Here is a 21,659-nt window from a genome sequence, read left to right on the forward strand (position 1 = left end):
ATGACAACAGAACTGTTGCTGTAGGTATTCTGTGTCAGTTTTGCTGTAGATTATGCATGAAACAAAATTCCTTTACAGCTCTCTTTTGGGTCCCCCCTTCACAAAAACCAAAAAAAGGATTCATTCTGATTTTAAGGTGTCTTATGGTCTGATAATTTTGTATTTAATTATCATTAAAATTATGTAAACATTAAACTTTTTATTAAATCAGTAATATTTTTGTATGTATACGAATAGACGAGAACAGGCACAGTTTATGGCGTCTCTTGAAAGAATCTAATACCACATGAAGAAAAAAATCTTGCCAGTTAGGCATAAAACCGAAAACTCAGTTAGAAGAGGTGGTGCAGACTTCTGTGGGTTTCTTAAAATAATTGTTCATGTTCTTTAGTGTGTAAATTCAACTTACAATTTTAAGCGTTGGGTTTTCTTTACTGGTACAATTATAATTTCTTGGGTTTCCACACTGATAAAAAGGTAACAAATTTAAAAAGCCAACCATTTTCCAAAAACGTCAATCACTGAGTGGTAAATGCTGGTATAGAATGGCTTTTTGAAACATTCATTTTATAAGATGTGCATTGTTTTGGGACTCGATCCTGCAAGGTGGTGAGCACTCTGCTTCTAATCCAGCAAAGCACTTAAGCACATTGTTTAACTTGAAGCAAGTCTATATTCCATTGATATAAATGGGACTTATTTAAGCATGTGCTTAAGTATTTTTCTTTGTTATAGTGGTTGTCTTTTTAGATTCTGCAATGGGACCATCTTCTCTAGTGCTGTTTGGAACAATTCTGAAAACATTTTTTGTCAATTTTCTGATTTGTTAAAATCAAAATGTTTTGCATGAATGGTTTGTTCGTGGTCTCCTGCCAGCTCACTGCCCAGCTCCTCAGCAGCCTGCTGAGCCAGGAGCCTGGGAGGTTGGGAGTCAACATTCCCAGGGCTTGTGTCCTCCCTGCAGCCTACCAGGCTCGCTGGCTGCCTGCCATGGAGTCAGGGACACTGGAGGTCCTTGTAGCTGTGGACTGAACTTGACATAGTTCTTGTCAGTTTCAATGCTGCTCATCTCTGAATAGCAATGGTAAAACTGACCATCATTTTATTGTCAAGTTAACAAGAGTCTGGTCAGTTTCACACTGCTGTGCAGTGATGGGCAGCAGTGAAAATGACAAGAATTATATCAAGTTCAGTGTCGCTTCCAAGGTCCCAGCTCTACTGCGACTTACCTGGTGGGCTGCCGGGGATCCCAGAGAGCATTTTTCATTTTGGAAACACTATGTTTTGATGTTTCTGAAATAAATATTGTGGAATTTCAGTTCCACAAAAATGTTCAAGTTTGTATATTATACAGATTTGAGATGAAAATATTTCTGAAAAAGCTGGAAATTTTCCCAGAACTAAAATTAGGTTTCCTGGCCATCTCTAGTTTCCAGTCTTGTATGCACAATGCCCAGCACAATGGGCTGCTGATCCTAGTTGTAGCCGTTAGCTACTACCAGAATAAAAATAATAAATAAGTGCTTTGCTGGATTTAGAGTTTGAGTACTCAGCAGCTTCTAGGTAAACAGACATTGGTATTGTATTTTTGTTTTAACAGTTAACAATTTTTGTTTGGTGTAAATCTAAATCACAGTACTATCAACTTTAATCGATTTTGATTTTTTAGTGAATATATGAGTTAGAAATTTGAAGTTAAGTGGTTACTGTCATCTGAGCTTTATTGGTCCTTTATTGTTGGAGATGCTTACGTATACAGAACAAATTTTTGCTTAGTTTTTCACATGGCCAATAATTTTTCAGGTTAATTCAACTAAGCACTATGGACACATGACCCCTGCAATGAATCAGTACATAGCTTGTAAAAAAAAGGTGGTATAATATATTTTGTGTTTTACACTTGGTCACATCTTGAACATGGTGTAACATAAGTCACAAACTTCATTTTATTTGCTGTAATTTTTGAAGAAAAATTAATAAAAATATCTCACTAGTTTTATGCTTTTTAACAGAAATACTTGTCAATTTATAATTTAATATGAAGTGAGTTGGCCTACTAAAATTATGAAGCAGCAGTTAAGTTTTATGTATTACCATGTATGGGCAATGTCCTGTTTTCACACTGTCCATTTTCACACTGAATGTATTTGAGTACATTTCCACATGTCCAGATCAAAGAAGGTAAGGCTAGGTTTGAACTCTCAATCTGGATTTTGAAGTTCAGAAACTCTGCCACAAATCTCATCATATTTTTCATGTGAACATTTGTTTTAAAATTGTAATTTTCACGCAAACTCAAATGCATGAGTGTTCACAGAAAGTAAGTTTTAAACAAACCATTGTTTGAGTCATACCCCTGGTCATCTGCTTCGTTACTGACTATAGTTAGTGATAATAAATTTCCAGGTTCGTAAATATAATATGCTTGTTATATTTTGTATTGGAGGGGACACTGCTTGACACAGCTGGAGAACAGAGGTCCCACAATAGATTACTAGAGCTATGGTAGCGATTTGGTTAAACAAGCCAGACATATATATTTCATCACATTCTTCACAACTAAGACAAAGTGCACGTGCACACAATTACTACTTGTGAATCTAAAAAGACAGTATTTAACTTATGCACTTTATAGGAATGAGGGCAAGGCCTACATGGCCCGTAAATGAAAAGGTCTATAGTATTCTAAAATTCTGTACTCCTGCTTTTCTACTGTCACTGTCAAAATATCTACCTCCCACAGAAAGACTCAAAGCCTCAGTGATTTCCTCAAATTTTTCTATTGATTATAGGGGTTAAACTCATCTAATAGGGAACAGAAGCAATACCATGTGACTTGTGATCTGCAACTAATCAAAACAGATCCTATTTCAATTATAGCGTAATAAATACTCAAACGGTTTGGAATTGGAATACAATTAAAATATGTAAAATAATGTAAAATATTTAAAATGTGAGTAACTTCAACAAAAAAAAGTTGAGGAAATCACTCTGCAGTGTTCTATGAGAAGAACAACGCTGAATTCATGGTCTTACTCATTGAAAAATACTCTAATTTTTAGTCCCTAGCCTAAATGGATGCTGTGTAAAGAACAAAAATGATAACTTTGCCTAGTTATAGAATAGAAACCCAGAAATTATCACTACCTCTGAACCAAAGGCAAGAGATCAGCATATAAGCCAGTATCAATACAAATAGACACTTCAGTGACTTGCATCTGGAAAATCTGATTTTAATCAAATGATCCTCTGAACAAAGCAATAAAAATAAAGGGGAGAATACCATGTAAATTACCACACACTGAATAGATTTTCGGAAGCAAAATTATCTGAAGTTTTGATGAATGCATCCTAAATTGATATGAACTGCACTGGAGTCTTACTCTCTCTTGTGGGATGAACTTTTCCTGTAAAACAAGCCAAAAAAGAGAACCGAATCCACAGGGCTAAGGAACACACACAAACATGATCACAAGCAGGTTTTTGGGTGCAAGGAAATGATGATTTATTGTTTTGTGGTAAATGTAGTTAATAATTCTGACATAACCTGCATTCAGTCTGCATAACTGCTTTTCAAACGGCTGAGGTAGTATGCTTTTGCCAGGAAGGAAACTGACTGAACCAGAATGAACCCATGCATAATCAGTGGGAGTGTCTGATGGGAAAATCAGGCCTGCGGGATGATACATTCCTTATATGCATATGATCAGGTGGTAATGGGAGGAGACCTGTTGGAGTGAAATAAAAGGAACACACATTGAAAGGTGCTGGGGAATTCTGAGGCTGGTAAGAGGAAAGAGACTTCAGAAGAGAGGAAAAAGTGATTCAGCAGTGAAGCACAGGAAAAGCAAGAGAGGAGAGAGTGAATGGAAAGTAGATGCTGCTTTTGAGAAATGAGGAAAGCTAAGCAAAAATAATAGAATTAGGCAGGCATAGAATGTGGGAAGACATGGTATGGAGATAAATGGAAAATAAGTAGTAGATGTGAGAGGGAGAAGGGTGGGGAGCTGATTAAAACAAACAATATGTTTTATGAAATGGAGAGAGAAGATTGTAGGCAGCACCAAGCTGCCCTAGGATGACTGGGATTGAATACTGAAAGCATCCTGGCCTGTTTGGTAAATGGCCAAATACAAACAGGCACAATTTGTGGCATGCTATGTAATGAATCCCCAAGGGAAAAAAAACTACTGCATATCTCTGTGAAACAGAACATTTTCAGTGATTATACCATCTTTTTCTAGCCCTTTTGAATCAGAATTAAAAAAAAAAAATTAAACATGCATTTCCTCTTTTCACTTCCACTAAGACCTGATTTTAGTGGCTACTATCTCCAGAGGTGTTAAAAATATAACACATCTTGTATCATATCAATTTTTGTAATCCCAACTTCTCCTTTGAGTAGCACCCTATGGGTGCTTCACTTCAGGTGCGCATGAACCTCTTGAGCCCTTGATGGGAGATTTTTTTTCCCCTATAGGAGTTCCCGGTTGGCCCAAGCATGCATTCTGTGCCAACTTGGGCCGGACACCAAGGCTGTATAGGGATGCACGGATGAATAGCCCTCTGTTCCCTCTCTCTGCCTTTGCCTGACATGGAGCTCTAGTGTGCCCACCTCAGCTATTTTGTATTCTTCCTATAGTTAGTGTAGTTAATTGTAAGCTCTAGTAGTGAAAGGATAGGGGTTTTTTTCTTCTCTTTTTCTCCTTGGGGAACCTTGTCTTCCTGGCAGAGCATGCTTGGCTTGCCAGGCTTCAGACATTGCCTCTCCTGCCAAGAAACTCTGCCTGTGAGCAATGGCCACTCTGAGTGTGTCCATTGTCTGGGGGAGTCACGCATCTGCCTAGTCCTCAAGTCAAGGGCTTGGAAGACAAGGGAGATTAAGCTTAGACTGTTAATGGTGGAGCGCTTGCTTGACCAGTGTCTGAGTCAGGTCAGGAGCCTCCTCCTGCCATATATCTGACTCTGGGCACGTTCAGGGCTCCTTACACCTTGTCACAGGCTTCCCCTAAGAAGAGGAGGTTGTTGGAGGCTTCTGAGAGGGCTCCCAAAAAGAGGAGTATGGACTCGCGTCTGAAGGAGCCTGCTCTGAAAAAGTCCACATCCCCGCAAGATCTTTGGTCTCTAAAGCCTTGACCTCTTGGCTTGGTACTGTTTGAGTTGAAGGACTCCTCCTCCGGTACCAGCAGAGCTGGAAAGTTCCAGAGCTCACGGGAGAAACATGGCTCCAACAGAGCTTTGGTACTCTCTACCAGGGATAAGGATGGCAAGCGTAAGCACCCTGGTTTGGTGCTGTCCGGCTTGGTCCTGCTATTGGCACCTACCCATTCAGCACCCTCAGTACCAAGCAAGGGTGCTAGATTACATTGACGCCTGTGTCAGTATGCCTGCCATTGATGGTACTGTCAGCTTCAGTTACTGCATTGGTAGCGATGGTCCCTACTCAGTACCACCAGAGTTTAGCTGCATGAGGGACCTGTCCATAACAGATGAGCTGGAATCCCCACTCCTCATGGATATCAAGCGTCTTTTGGTACTGAAACCTGTCCCAGGCTGCTGCTGTCCTCTGATACTTCAGGACTCTCCATCTTTTTCTGTGGGGGCTCCTCATTGAATGATGTTGAGGAGGATGAAGGGGACTTCCAGTCAGTCTCTTCTATTCCAGTCCAGGGTTCCCCAACATATCCTGTGAGGAACTCATTCTTTGACAGTCACAGGGAAGATCACGACCATCACCAAGGGTGGTGGAAGCAACCTTGCATGCCAAACCCATTTCCATATGGGCCCCCACAATGACTACACTGGGATTCTTGGGCTGCTTACCTACAGCAATACTCCAGGCTACTGGTACTGTCTCAAACGGAGACTAGGGTTATTCAGTCCTTTCCTCCCCAATCAGCTCCTTACCTCTCTCTCCTACCCCACTCTCCCCACAAGAGGAGACGTTTGAGGATCAGGAAGCCAGGGAAGATGAAGATGCCACCCCCAAACACCCATTTCATCCTCATCTCTAGATGAAGCAGTTATGTCTCCATCACCTTCGATTGCTGATGATTTTTGGCAATTTTAAGACCTCATAAAGAAAGGGTAGCTTATACTCTACAAATTCCACTCAGAGAGGTCAGGGATTCACAGCACAAGCTGTTGGATATCCTCCAGTCAGCATCATTCTCCAGGGTGGCGTTACACATCAACAAGGTGCTCCGAGATCCCACTAAAACTGTGTCACAAACACCCACTACATAGGTTTCAGCACATACATTTTCGAAGCACTACACTTTAATCCATTCTGTCAGATCCAGTGTGTCTCTGGATACTACAGCATATCTTCAGTTCTGGACCCAGTCTCTGGAGCTCCCTCCTCCCTTTGGATAAACTTCTTGGAAGTCACCTGAAGTGGAGCACTTATAGGGACAGTACTCAAAGAAGGATGAAAGGTTATTCACCTTGTGCAGTAACTGCAGTTCCTAGAGATGTGTTCCCCTTATGGTGATCCACTATCTGTCCTTCGTTCTCCTCTGCTTCAGACTGTTCTCTGTGGAGACCTTTGGCTGAAGAAGGAACTCAGGGTGGTTTACCCACACATCCCTCTATATCCTCAGTGTCCAACATGAGGAGGCATAGGGCACATGCTCGGGCTGAATGGGCACTGCCAGTGGAAAAATCTTGGATCAAGAGGTGCATGTGCACCTGAAGTAGTGCACCCATAGGGGGACACATCTCGAAAAACTGCAGTTACTGCCCAAGGTGAGTAACCTCTTCTGTCCATTCTGTGCACTCTGGGCATGCTGTCAGTTGCAGAATTGTAAAAGCAGACTTAACTATTGAGAAATATGGATGTGGCCACTTCACAAAGAAATATAAACTTTTAAAATGTAATTTATTCATACTGAAAAACTCTGCTCAGAAGCAGCATCTGCTGTTCAGTGAACACTTGCTTTTTTCCCAGTTTTTGAGCAAGGTTGAATGAGGCCCAGAAAAGTTAAGTTACTTTGCATAATCAAAAATGACTGACCTAGATTCGAAGTTGGAAACCAGGATGTTCACTTTCTTTTCTTTGTTCTGACCAGTAGATTATATGAGCTCCTGTAAAAGACATTAGGCTGAATATTTGAACTTCAGAATGCTTAGGTTTCAGAAAGCCTTTCTTTTGACATGATACCTACAGCAAATTTACATTGGTGAAAGAAACTACATCCATAACTTCAAAGTACAGCACTGCTCCTGCTGTCTAAAGCATTGGCTTTAGAAAGTTAGAGAAGCTGCTTCAGATGTAGTCAAGTTGCCTTAATCATGAAATATTAGAAACTGTTTTTGAAATAGTAGATCAAAGAATGGAGTCTATACAGGAGATCAAAGCAGCCTCCCTGGTTTGCCTTCCTTTGGTCTTGAAGACAGGTTTCCTCAGTTTACATGAGCTAAGACCAAACAGCGTAGGTAAGAAAAATTGCAGCTGAAAATGGCATAATACTTCCAGAAAACAGCTATGTAGTCCTTCTCAGTCAGGGGCTGCATTACAGGCATAATGGGCTGTGGCTCCCAACCAGGGTAGTGTTGGCACTCCCACAAACCAATGTGGTATGCTGTTGGAAGACCGGAGTACAATATGTGTGCTAAGCAGTTGTTGACAGGCTGTCTATCAACAGAAGGAATTATCCCACAGATAAGTTATGGCAGACTGGGAAGCCCAATCACTGAAGCAGTATTTTTCTTCTTTGGAAAGAAATTTCATGTGATGTGTGATGTCATGACATTAATTCCCTTTATCTTAGGAGCTGTAAGGAGAAACGTCTCTCTCTCTCTCTCTCTCGGTGTTGTGATGTCTTGAGGGAAGATACCATAACCCCCTCTTAAAAATTACATTAAAAACATTATCATAACTTTTGAAATCCAGTTTTATTCTAATTACAGCAAAATTTTCCTTGACCATGTTTAGGAAGCACAATGAATGCTAGAATAGCCACTTTAACAATTCTGCTGATCTGCTGAGAAATTGGTGGTTGCCTACATTGCTTCCCATTTTCTAGAATCTTTTAGCTTGTTATGCTGACCCCTGAATTTACCAGGAGCCTTGAAGACCCTTTATCACCGTTTTTAACTTGTATTTAACCAGTATTTGCCTTCAGTTTTTACTTTTGTAAATGATTGTATGTGACAGCTGAGTTAGACATTTGTTACCTTGGACATATTAGAACATAGCGCTCTGCACACTGAGAGCTTGTCTACATGCAAGTTACTGAACAGCAATCCAGAGTATAAATCTATAGTGCCCAAGCTTGCCACTCAGTAATGTCCCGTGTGGTCACTGCTACACTGAAGTGAAAAGTCCTGAATATGGCATCATGTACTGCCCTTCGAACCAGTAGTACACTAAGCTGTACTCAGGGACTTTGTGCTATAGCAATGATCACAAGTGTGTCTGCTTGGCAAACTGGTGCACTATAGATTTATACCAAGGATTGCCATGTAATAATTAGTTTGTTTTTGTTTAAGGGTGAAAGATAGGAAACATAAGATGCTAAGAATAAAGAGGAAATTATAACTGAATTCTACTTTCAGTGATTACCTAAAAAATAAATTGAGAAATATCCGTCAAATGAAATTTTTTGTAACCCAGGTAGAATAGAGATTGGAGGAAAGGGAAATAAATTATAAATATATCTACAGGGACAGAGAGGGAGCACAAGAGCACTTGTGCTCTGGAAGGGAGAACAGTTGTCTTGATCTTTCCCAGTAAGACTTTTTTTGGCTCGTTCCAAAGGAGAACAACAAATGAGATTTTAAAAAGTAACTACAAAAGCTATTGTAGGAAGGGTTAAAAAGTAAAATGAGTTATAGGGTGAGAATAGCAACATGTTAATTAAGCATTTAAGCAAAAAACAGAATAGGTAATTCCAGTGGTTGAAGTTATGAATAGGTTAAGAAAAATTACAAGAAAGTAAAGGCAGGATAACAGTAGGTTTGAAGAAAGATGATACTTCTGTTCAGCTGAAGTATTTAAAAAAAATACTTTAGTGCACTGGTGGTTTAAATAGGATATCAGTAAAGGGAAGACATTCTCAAGTGATCAGTCTCTGCAGTTAACCCTTCAGTTGTCGACTCTGCAAGAATCCCAGACTGTTCTTCAATAACTTCTGCTGACATGGCCTAACTATCACAAGTACAGCTGCTGTTGACTTCAGTGGAAGCTGCAATTGCTCAGCACCTTTGGGTGACCAGGCCACTACTATTTAGGAGCCTAAAGTTATTCAGCCATGTTTGAAACTGTTGGCCTTAGTGTTCTGTTGCCATCTGCTGGCTGGGAGTAACGATGACACAAGTGTCTGGACTGTCATAGAAAAAATTAACAGGTTGGGAATCTTTTTCTTGATGCTGTTTTTGTTTCTTTATCCCCCCACCCCCCTTCTCAAACAGCTCAAACCATATGTATCGGTACTACTTCACAGTTCTACTGTCAGCTGTCTCACAAACAGTGCTCAGATATGTGTAAGCAAGTAATAGGAATTTTACTCAGACTGTGTGTGTGCCTAGTCCTGGTCCTGCCGGGTTCCTCACTACAGTAAAGCAGTGCCCACAAATCCTTGTTCACGCTCCTACAGAGCACAAGTGCAACTGCCTTTGTGAGTCAGGAGCACTTTGAGCAGCTGTTCAGCAGTGCTCCCATTGGCTGCTTGCTGCCTTGCAAGGAAAAGAGGTGCAGGAGCAGAGAGAGATGGAGATTTTGACTGTTGCACTGGGTGCTTCTCTGCTGTGCTGTGAGTGCAAAAGGAAGCTTGCAGAGTGGATGAGGATAGGTGTATTCCACTGAGCTAAAGCAGGGCCAATATACACACTGTCCTCGTCCTAGAAAAGACCCTGCAATGCACATTATGAATTTGCTGAGCCAAAGAGTGAGGAGCCATTCATCGACTTATTTCGGGGAGAACTGTAGTACCTATTTGTTGAGGTGGGGCAGAACTGTGCAGGATTATTTGTTTGGGAGGATTTAGAGGAGGCATCGGGTTAACTGTCTGAACGGGGATGGACAGAGGCACAGGATCAATGGCTAAGAGGGAGACAGATGGTTTGAGAGTGGCTGGGGATGTAGAGAATGCAGAGTTTGAAAATTTATATATGAAAGGAGAGTCTCAAGGGCAAAGAAAGAGCAAGGGAGAAAGATTAGAGAGAACAGAGTATGTGGAGGGTGGGTGCAGTAATGAAGAAAAGGGATTAAAAAAGGGAGATTGGGGAATGACTTTTCATGTTTTGCGCCTTGTATAGTCATTCTGCCAACAATGAGTGAATGGCGAATTCTGATTTAGAATCATTTTACTCTTACATTGCACTCACGGGGCTCAGGTGCAAATGACTGCCTAAGGTGCTCTTTAGTGGAGTACATAAAAAAGGGGACATAAAAAAATTAACATGGGTGATATGGGGAAAGAGCTGGGAAAGAAGGCCAGGAATGAAAACTTGGAGAATGTGGGTATGGAAATGAGTGAAATGAAAAGGGGACAGAAAATTAGGGAGGAAAAGATTGAGAGAAGAAATATAGGAAGGGAAGTCATTTGCAGGAAAACAGAAGTCATGCAGACAATGCAAGAGTTGTGTAAACTGCAAAATAAAAAGGGACACTATTTAAAAAAAAATTAAGTTATGTAGCAGTGAGTGGTGGAGAAATATCAAATACATTATTTGTGGTTGGTAATCTTTGCATGGAATGGAAGAGGGACAGGTGGAAGACATGGAGGCATGATGTTTTGTTCGTACAAAGCATATAAAAATAACTGGCATGGTTAAATGTTTTTTCTGTCTGACAGGCAATATGCAAATATGTTTGTAGCCTTTGCAGCAGGTTCAGTGTTTTAAAAGAAAGCCATCATCTTGAAATCTGGTCAGTGTCACAAAGTGAGTTAAAAGTAGAATTTCCCTCAGAGAACCCATGCCCCTGAGTCATCTTCCCAGTGTTGTGTTTTTTACAGTCACTGGTTCCTATTTTTAAATGTTTTTCTTCTATATCTTTTTACTGTGTGCCACACACAGGGAAGTAGACCTGACTATATTGGGGAAACAGTGGAACTGTAAAAATTGAGAGAAAATAGAGATTTTTTTCCCCTCTCATTTTACGGTCACAGTGATTTAGGAGTTACTTACCACAAGAAAAAATGGTGGGCTTTTGGCTTAAATATTTAGTGGCAAGTCTTTACATTTAACTTCAGAAGGTTTTTACTTCTAAGTATTGGTGTAGAACTTAAAAGAAGAAAGCCAAGTTATGCTTTAGTCTCTTAGGATCTCTTTAGTAAAGCAGAAAAGTCTTTTTAAAGTGGATGTATTCTCTGTCTGAAGGAAGTCCAAAATCTTCTACAGTTTACTATATTTTACTCATAATTTGCCAAAGGTTGACAACTTCTGCAGTGTACATGCCCCAAACTGCAGGGAGCAAAAAGAATATCTCATCTCTGTCTGGAGTGGGTGGTCCTTCACGTCAGAGCTGAGGCATAATGCTGGAAAAAGTCTACTGCAGTGTGTGTGCACATTTTTGGGGGTAAACAAAGATTCTGTCCCTCTACTTTAACTTCAATTATCATTGCTCCAAATGTTCACTTTCCATTTCATCTAAAAAAAAAAAAAGTTTTGAGGTGACCTACAAACTACTACATATTATATAGTATTTTCTATCTTAACTTCTGTTTTCTGTAATAGCTGTTTGAAAACCCTAAATATTTTCCTCGACGCGTCACTAAGGCCATCAGTACTTACTCTAATGCAGATCAAAATTTAAAGCAAGTCTCCCGCTGACATCATGTTTATTGTTTGGAATGCCAGATGAATTACAGTATGTATTGCAGCCTTTGTATTATAAGCTACATCTGCTTTTTGTTAAGTCTCTCTCTAAATAAGAAACTATCAGAGCAATGTTTTAGTCTGCAAAAAAGCCTAATATGTTTTAAAAATTAAACAGCAGTTGTGTTGCCATCACAAGCTTTTGTTGCTTTGTTTTTTGGAAGAGTTGCCACAGGCATAGGTAACCCCCTCTCTATTTTGCAAAGCATAAATGAAAAGAAATAAACAGGAAAGATGAGCCCAAGATTTAAGACTTGGCCCCTCCAATCCATGCTGATTTACTTCTGTCCTGAGCAGTCAGATGTGCATCCATCCACAAAATGTATTCGTGCTAGGAGCGGGTAACGTAAGTTAAATGAATCTTCAGTGGGCCTGCTGCCTGAGCCTCTACATAGGTGACCCTTGGCTGGTATTTGAAAGGATAGCATTTAATTCCCTTACACATAACGGTGCAGTGGGAAGGAGACAATTAAGTGACTACTTTCAGAAATGAACAGTCCTATTTCTTCTGATTTGTTTCATTCACTCCTTGCATCTTGTCTCCTGTTACACCGCAAACTGTGTTACAGGGCACTGTTTGTGTATATACAACACCTAGCACCATGAGCCCTTATTTTTCTGTCATACATTATGATTATTTGTAAGTAATCAGGGAAAATGTAGTTATAAGAAAATAGTATAGAGCAGTGTGGTTCTAAATGACGTATAGAGATGAACTCCAGGGAAATAATGCAGATGAACAAGTTATAGTTAAGAACGTGGCAGAGAAACCAGAGAAAGCAGAATGTTTGAGAATTTATACGAGCTATAGCTGATCATTGTGCTATTTAAGCAGGATGACCAGATGTCCCAATTTTATAGGGACAGTCCCAATATTTGGCACTTTGTCTTATATAGGCGCCTATTACCCCCCACCTCCTGTTCTGATTTTTCACATTTCTTGTCTGGTCACCCTGTATTTAAGCGGGAAAGGGGGACTGGACAGCTTTCCTTGTATTCTGTGGGGCAGAGCTAACTTCGCTTTTGAAAGAATGGCACTGAATTATTAGTTTCTCAGGCCAGGAGATTGGGGCGGGAGGGGGAATCTGGGGAGAGCTGAAATGCAAACTTAGACTTTCTGTAACAGAAATGAACGAGGGGCTTAACACCCAGAGAGAGTTTGGCATTAAAATTGTAGAAACTAAAACTTTGAGTGACGCACAAACACCGTTGTGGTTAAGGTACTTGGGAAACAGGGTCCGGTGAAAGAAGCATGAAGGATGGCTGCAACCTGGCCAAGTCAAGGCTGAGCTCAACTGTCCAGTGTTAATTCTGTTAGCAACTGGGGCTTTCAGCTGCTGCAGGATCTCTTACTATACAGTTGTAAGCACATGCTTTCCCCAAACTGACTTGGGCTTGTCTACTCTGGCACTTAACAGGGCTGCAACTTTCTCACTCAGGGGTGTGAAAAAACACCCCCCTGAGCACAGCTAGTTTCAGCGCTGTGAAGCGCCAGTGTAAACAGTGCCCCAGTGCTGGGAGCCACACCCCTCATGGAGGTGGTTATTTAGAGCGCTGGGCGAGCTCTCTCCCAGCACTATGCCGCAACTGCACAAGCCACGTTGAAGTGCTGCTGCGCAGGAGCTTTAATGTTGCTAGTGTAGACTATCCCTAAGTCTCTCACCATCTGCAATTGGATTCTTCCACATACACAGCCAGGAACTGGTCTTACCCATTCTCCCCCATTAAAATTCTCTTGAACTGAAGACATGTCTACACTGCACGTGCTACAGCAGCATGGCCGCAGCTGCGCCGCTGTTGTGAAGATACGTACTACAGTGATGGAAGGGGTTTTCCACTGTGGTAGTAAATCCACCTCCTTGAGAGGCAGTAGCTTGACAGACAGAACTGCAGTGCACTGGCCATGAAATTTTTAAGTAGGTAGACCTAAGTTTTAGTAGGAAGACCAGACTTAATTCTGAGACTCTCAAGCATACACTACAGCAATTTAAGAAAATGGTATTGCTGAAACTGATTCACAGTAACCAATCAGCTTCTCTGAGATGAGCTAAATTATAAAATGTGCTGTTCCAGAAGTGCAAAAGGGGGGGAAAAAAGAAGGAAGTGCTGGTGGAAATAATTCATTTTGAGAAGGACACTTATGTCAGGTTTAGTCTGTCTACGTTTAATGTGTCTCGTGGACAGGATTCACATTTAGAAGACACACGTTTGCTGTGGCACTTGAGGCTCTGGCTCCAACTGAGTTCAGAACAATTCATGTTGATGATCATGCAAATAATCACTTGACTCTGCTCCAAGCCCTTGCAAGCACAGCACAGAGCACAAATGCAGTGTAATGAAAATAGCACATTGTGCATTAGAGAGACTAATAGTGAAACCCCAAAAATGTAAAGTTTAAGGTGGAAATAATGTTCTAGTGGCTAGGCCATTGGGGTGCAGGAGACCTGATTTCTTTCCTGATGAGCCACAGATTCTGCATGACCTTGGTCAAATCACTTAATCTACCCTGTGCTTCTGTTAATGGGGATGATGATAATCTGCTACTGAGCACCTTACACTCATTAATAGTGATGATGAGGCAATATAAGAAACTACATAGACTAGACAATACAGCATTTAAGGCACGTAATTCCTCTCCTACACAAACTCTCCAAACTCCTAGGTGCACGCAAATGCCTTCTAAGCTTTCACAGCAGTACCATTTAACTTAGCACAAAGTGATTGTAGTTCTGAGACTCCATGCCCTGAGTTTAAATTTTAAAATGTCCAAAGTTAAGTTATGGGAATTACTGTCAAAGAGAGACCATCAACTTGAAATCTAGACAGTCTCAATAAATGTGTTTAAAGCATTTTCAGGTACCATACATGCTGTGGTCCCCTTCCAAATTTTGTGATTTTTTTACAACTGTATTTCCTTTTAAAAAAAAAATGCTATTAACCAGGGGTCTCAAAGTCCCAGCCCGCGTGCCATCTTCGGCCCAAGAACCTCCCCACTGCGGCCCGCGGAGGAGAGATGCAGGCAGACACACTACTGGGAGAGAGGGACAGAGATACCATCATTAGTTCCCAGGCAGAGTCAGCCATGGAGGCAGCATCACTTTTTTTCCACAATGAATGTAAACAAGTCAAAATACTGAACACAACTATCTGATGCACATCTTGCTGCAGTCCTGAAGGTTTCAACTGCTCAGTCACCAAACATCAACAAACTGACAGAACTGAAGCGTTGCCAGGTGTCTGGCAAACACTAAAAACTCTCTGGCAGATGAAGAATTGTATAAAGTTGTATGACAGTCTTATTAGTTCTAAGAAATTCAAAATAAAAAATACAATATAAACATTTTCTTTTCTGAACACCATCTTCAGTGACATTATTGGCCCGTTGGGCGGATTTGAGGATTGGCACTGGCCTTAAGGTAAATTGAGTTTGAGACCCCTGCTATTAACTGTGCAAAGTAAGCAAACTGAAACAATAGAGAAATATTTTCCACTTTTATTATAGTAATTTAAGGTATTGCTAATAACAATAGTAAAATAAACCACTTTCAGACAGAAGCATAATTTTTAAGTTTGTCTCTTCTAAAGAGATTTTCCTATATTTTCCTCTGTGTAAATTGTAGTTTCTTAACCTTTTGAACTAACGGTAATTTAAAAACCATCTATAACTGGTAATATTTTGAAATGCTCATTGTAGTTCAAAATACATTTTTCAAAGTTGATTCTCCAAAATCAGAAGTAAAGGTGATTGGAAAAAACATGGCACCCTGCAACCAGATTTGGTCATCATAACCCTTGCTGAGCTCTAGCCAATGGATAAACGTGCAGGTAACCAGAAAGCTGACGTGTTAGTTTGCTGTACTTCTAATAGGTACAGGGAGCAGAACTGCTACTGAGAGAATCCAGATGAATCCAGACTTGGAGATGAATGTCTGCTATACAGTAAGACCTAGGAAACCATGTTCTCTTTTCTTTTACCAGAAATTATTGTATTGTTATAGTTTTTCAATGCTCCTACATGACTGTAGCAGACCATAGGTTTCTTTTAGTGCCATATTATAGTAGTACTCCTCAGTGCCATTGTATTCTCATATGTGCAGAATCAGCAGACAAGCCGAAGTTGTAAGAGGTTTTTAAAATTTGCAAATTACATTAAGCTTTGATACCCCCACCCCATGAATGCTGTTGACCCACTCTTGATGGGTTTTGTTTTTGTTTTTAACCGAAAGGTGCAGTTGGTCACAGCGAAAATTCTGGCTGAATATAAACAGACAAGATGCAAGGGCTGTAAAATTCAGGATGGAAGGAAATCACTGTGTAATTAATGAACAGGGATCAAGATGATTTATCTAACTTTAGGCAAAAGTTCAAGAACGTTTAGGAAATGTAGGAGTAGGTAATTGAGTACTGATATAGCTGAGTGAAACAAAAACATCTAAATCATATATTGTCTCTGCCAAATACAAGGTCCAAAAAGTTTTAAATTATACATAATATAGTATATGCTGGCCAACAGTGTAGCCTAAGGAAAAGCTTTAATGGTTGGGGTTTTTTTGTTTTTATGCGGTGTATAAAGGGAAGAAAGAGTAGAGTATAGAACTTTTGATACTAAATTTAAATTCTGCTCTCCAAAATATATATATATCTTGTGAAATCAGTTGACTTTTACATGGTGATGTCAAATCTGCATACTGGTATGCTGAAGCAAATCCTAAAAGCATAAGTAAATTTAGCATGTGCGTATGTATAGCGTGTGTGTGTGTGTGTGTATATATACACACACACTCTATTCCTAGTTTTGTTCTTTATTCATGTTAAAGTTTGACATAATACTTATTAGACTGAAATTGCAGTACTTGGCCAAATCTACAAGTATACTTGGGAAACTGTTTTAATGTATCAAAATCACTTACCAAGTCAATTGCCATATATACTGTACATGCACATATGCTTTACTTTATATATGCTTAAAAAAAGTGGTTGTGTTGAAAATGCATTTCCTATTGGTAAAACACATGGGCAAAGCCAGGAATGAGAGTATATTACAGGAGAGCACCCTGCTTGGAGCAAAATGGCAGGGATTGGGACAGACTTAGCTCCCAAGACTTCCCCTACCTTAGCAGGTGACCTTCTGAGCCTCCCACCAGGCTACTCACCTGTACCTTGCTAGGGTCCTCCATTTTTGGTATTGGCCTTGTCTAAATATCTATTTGAAAGAAACAGATGTGTGCCTATCTATTGTCAAACATTTAAGGACTATTTTTCTGCAGGGCTGAGGTCCAGAACTTTTCATGTATATAACACTATATAATAGCCAGTATTACACATACCTAGCTAGTCATTTTTGATGGGGATAAGCAGACAGTTATGAAATTTAAGTGAGATGATGATTTTTTTGGAATTATTTAATGAAAAATTAGCTTTATGGCTATTAGTGATAGACACCATATATGTAGTGCAAAAGCATGGTACTGATGAACACAACTGATAATTAACTATATACACATCGAAAAACAGCTTATGAGCATGTACTAAAAATTGAAATTAATTTCAGAAATTTTATCTCTTGGCTGCTTTACTATACAGTATTATCTTTTAAACTCTTCATTGTGTAGTCTCTGTAAATTGTTAATTTCTTCTCACTACATCAGTCAAAGCATGGCTAAGTATCTCTTCTGCATTAATGTATTCCAAGCGAAAACCTACTTGAAAGGAATGTTAAGGTTGTAAAGCAAAATAAGTAAAACTTCATGGATCTTATTTCAGTCCCCTCAAGCTGGGGTTGGAAGTCAAGGTGGGATCTTCACTCCCCTCGCACCTGCCAGGCAGAACTGGGAACTGTAGCTCTGATCTGGGCTTCCCACCCTCTCCTTGTAAGGGAAAACAAAGGGAGAATGAGGTCAGAGTTTCTGTTCTTCAGCTGAACTGTTCAACAGACTCTTCAGGGCAAAACTCACTGAGCAGTGTACCCAGCTAACAAGGTATTCAGGCATGCACTTTACTGGGACCCCGATATACAACATTTGCACTTCATATTAAAAGAAGGTAGGACTTCTTCAGGGGTCTGCTTACTAGTATATGCCATTGCTCATAGTGGGGAATGAGGCTGAATTTTCCTAAACTGTGCTCACGCATTCAACCAGTGTAACACTGGCAAACCATTGAGAATACAATGCAAAAATCAGTGTGCATGTGCAGGTTTCCTTTGAGTAGCCTTTGTGGCCTTCAAGAATCATGAACAAGGCTCCCCAAGGCTTTGCCTGGACAAGACTTTAAAGTCACATTGTATCTAAGAGTTTGGTAAAGGAAAGGCAGTGTCTATTGTTCCGAGTTGGTCAAATTAAAGCTTAGGCTCCAGTTAACAAACACGTTAGCTAACACACCTTTAAATTCTAGTCCAGACAAAGCCTGAGAAACGCATCTGTAGCCTATGGACTATCTTCTTACCAGATTTCAAGTTTCTGTCTCCAACCAGGAGAGGCTACACCTATTCAATAAGCAGATTGTAAAATGCTCTTTATACCAGGAAAACGTACATTTCCCTTCCACTACTTTTATTCTTGAAAATGCCTCCTTAAATACTTACTCATGCATAAACCTCACTTCTGGACTGAGCACAGAACAGTCAAATTTCAGCCCAAATGATTAAACATTATAAACAACTAAACATGACCTACAAAAAGGAAAATGCTTGTGCAACCTTAATTGTAGTTATTGCAACACTCTCTGCCAATAACCAGCTCCAGATGCTTGGGACTTGGTGTCAAATATTATCCATCTCCTGCCTTCCAGAAAATGTATTTGTGACATATGTGGAAAATACAAGCTAATGAATTGAATTTAGTTCTTTGTATTACATTGTAGATTATTTTTGTGATGCTGCAATCATATGAACGTAGTTTATTTCCACATCTCTCTGTCTATTGGGCTAGTCTGGAAGGCAGTGCTCTTATTCAACTTTTTAATTTTGAGGAAACAGGTTATTCTGTTTTTTCTCAAGGCTGATCTTAAAATTTGGTCTCTCTCTAGTGGAGGTGAAGGAGACAGTCAGCAGCCTCTGACATAAAAGTTAGTACTGCTCCGTGAAGTATCAGATACACATGACAGTAATTATTTTAGTTTTTTATTTCTTTGTATCAAAGTGACTATTCAAAAACTTTAGACACTTAACTTTAGAATACATAATTCATATAGAATTCTTAAAATAGTAAACCCAACATAAAGCAACCTATGTAACAAAACAAACCCAGGAATTCAATTTTTTTTAAAAAAATTGGCTTTTTATGTGGAACCAATGCCAATCATCTGTGATGTAATTCCAAAAAGAAAAGGAGGACTTGTGGCACCTTAGAGACTAACAAATTTATTTTTTAGTCTCTAAGGTGCCACAAGTCCTCCTTTTCTTTTTGTGGATACAGACTAACATGGCTGCTACTCTGAAACCTGTGATGTAATTGGTTTCTGCTAGGTTCAGAAGCAAAAGATTTAGTCAATTCCTGAACAAGTGTTCCCTGTATTGAAGCATGTTGATTGGTTTTTCTTCCAGACAATAATCCAAACAGTCTTCCAAAAAGACTGGTATTACATTACTGATTATTGGTTTTGGCTCATCTGCTGTTAGCAGTTATGATACCATAATGGACTCCACTGCAGGGTGCTTCTGCAAGTTGTGTGCTACATCAGTTACTTCTAGATGTCTGATAGTATTCTGTGTGTACCAGGAGTTCAGAGGCAAACAATGTAGGCATTCCACGCACTAGGATCCATGACTCTAGGCCTTGGTGAGGCCCCATTAACACTTTCAAGGATACTTTACTAGGACTGCCATGGGGTGAATACTCGGGCATGCTAGGGAAGCTCAGCTAACACTTGCTAACTGCCCCTAAGAGCAGTCCAATACAATGTCTAAGGATAACCATGTCTCATGGGACCCCTCAGGCCCCTAATGCCTGGAATATTAGCTCCACTCTATCTTTCTGGAAGTAATGAGTCTCTGAGGTGCAGGACTTCTAGACAGATCTCCATTCTTCTGTCCATGGACTCCTCTTTGCTGCTGTTCATACATGCAGTTGTCCCACATCTCCTGCTTGCCGCCCTGTATTTTTCTGCTGCTACTAGCCCCTGGCCGCAAGAGGCAACAAGCTGCTTCTTGACCCAGCTGTTGAGCTGTCTGCTACTCAGCTTACTGCTCACACAAAGCCTTTGGTTCTCTGCTAAGTCTCCTGACTTCATGGGGTTGCATCCTCTTCCTGTACTCTTGGCATTTATGAAGCCCTCTACTTGCTAGATATTGAAGTGGTGGTTAATGTAGTGCCTTATGCTGACTAGATTATTTCTCTTCAGCTCATTTGAGTTGGGATAGGTATCTGTAATGAGCCAAGAGGTTTACTGCAGTACAATGTTAAACAGAAGCAGGAGCACATGTTATAACTTTCCTTGCCCTAAAGATGGCAAAAATAGCTTAAAAATGGGGTTTTGCCTAGTTTTCTCACTGGACTTTTGAGGAAGTCTTTTATAAAAGATGATACTCTTGCGCATTACAGCAGAGAAAATCAAGTTTGAGCTTTTTTTAGAATCATAGAGATAGAAAGGACTGGAAGAGTCATGTAGTCTAACCCCTGCCAAGATGCAGGATTACCTTCTGCTCTACATACCAATCACTTAGATTTTTTTTTTAAATCTAGTGATAAGTAACATTGCAATTGTCATGATCGTAGTCCTTGCACATAAGGGGACAAAATCAAGTCTTCTTTTTATTGAAAAGCACACTATAATACTGGTATTTAGATGTATGCTTTGTCAGGTATGTGAGGTAATACAGTTTATTGAACCAATTTCTGTTAGTGAGAGATGCAAGCTTTTGAGCTTACACAAAGCTTTTCTTCAGGTCTGGGAAACATACTCAGAGGGTATGTCTATACAGCAAAGAAAAACACGTGGTTGGCCTGTGCCAGCAGGCTTGCGGAGCTCAGGCTGTGGGGCTTTTCATTTCCCTCTGGGGTGGAAGGGTCCCAGAGCTTGGGCTCCAGCCCAAGCCCAGAAATTTACACAAGAATGAAACAGCTCCGCAGCCCCTGAGTCAGCTGGCACTGGACAGCTGCAAGTTTTTCTTTGCTGTGTAGACATCCCAGAGTGTCACAGCTAAATACGTTAAACAATCTGCTCCACCTTGTAAGTAGTTAACACGTGTTTCAAGGTGAAGAGGACTGTTAACATCTCTCTGCTTATGGTGGGAAAAGGGAGAAAAAAAGATGCGGAGGTTAGTAGGTATTCAGTCCATGATTTTTAGTATCTAGCAGAGTAATAAATGTGAGCTCCCACCCAGGCTCATCTTTTGAAGATGTTGCAGATGAGGACTCAGAGGTAAGATATAGCGTGATTGCTTTTGTAGTGGTTTTGGCTTTTACCATTTTTTCTGTGTGAGTTCAATGAACAGCGTAATGATTTCATTTCACCCATATAGTTGTTACTGGGGGCATTTAGTGGATTGGATGAGGTATAGCACATATTGTGATCGGCATGGATCTTGAAAGGTATGTTGAGGGGGGAGGTTGTCATTGTGGCAGCGGAGATATTTTCTACAGATTTTGAGGGGTCTGGTGCCTCTTTGACTTAGTGTGGCTTGGTCTTCAGGGAGCCTGCTTCTCATGATGAGTTTGGAGAAGCTGGGGGGTTGTTTAAAAGACAGAAGACCGGGTTCTGGAAAGATACTTTTTCAGGATGTGTTTCCCATTGAGTATGGGTTGTAATTGTTTGTTAATACTCCATATGAGTTCCAGTATTGGATGCAAGGTGATAACCAGGGATGTGCAGTTTTAATTCTGTACTGAAACAGGTTT

The 21,659-nt window shown here is 40.2% G+C and overlaps 1 protein-coding gene across 1 annotated transcript in view; it reads left to right on the top strand.

The window, feature by feature from the left end:
- BICC1 (BicC family RNA binding protein 1) overlaps positions 1-21,659 on the top strand; it is a 224,202-nt gene that overhangs the window by 139,565 nt on the left and 62,978 nt on the right. The gene's annotated exons all lie outside the window — the stretch shown is intronic.

This window comes from Lepidochelys kempii, chromosome 7, assembly GCF_965140285.1.
Source record: "Lepidochelys kempii isolate rLepKem1 chromosome 7, rLepKem1.hap1, whole genome shotgun sequence".
NCBI lineage: Eukaryota > Metazoa > Chordata > Testudines > Cheloniidae > Lepidochelys > Lepidochelys kempii.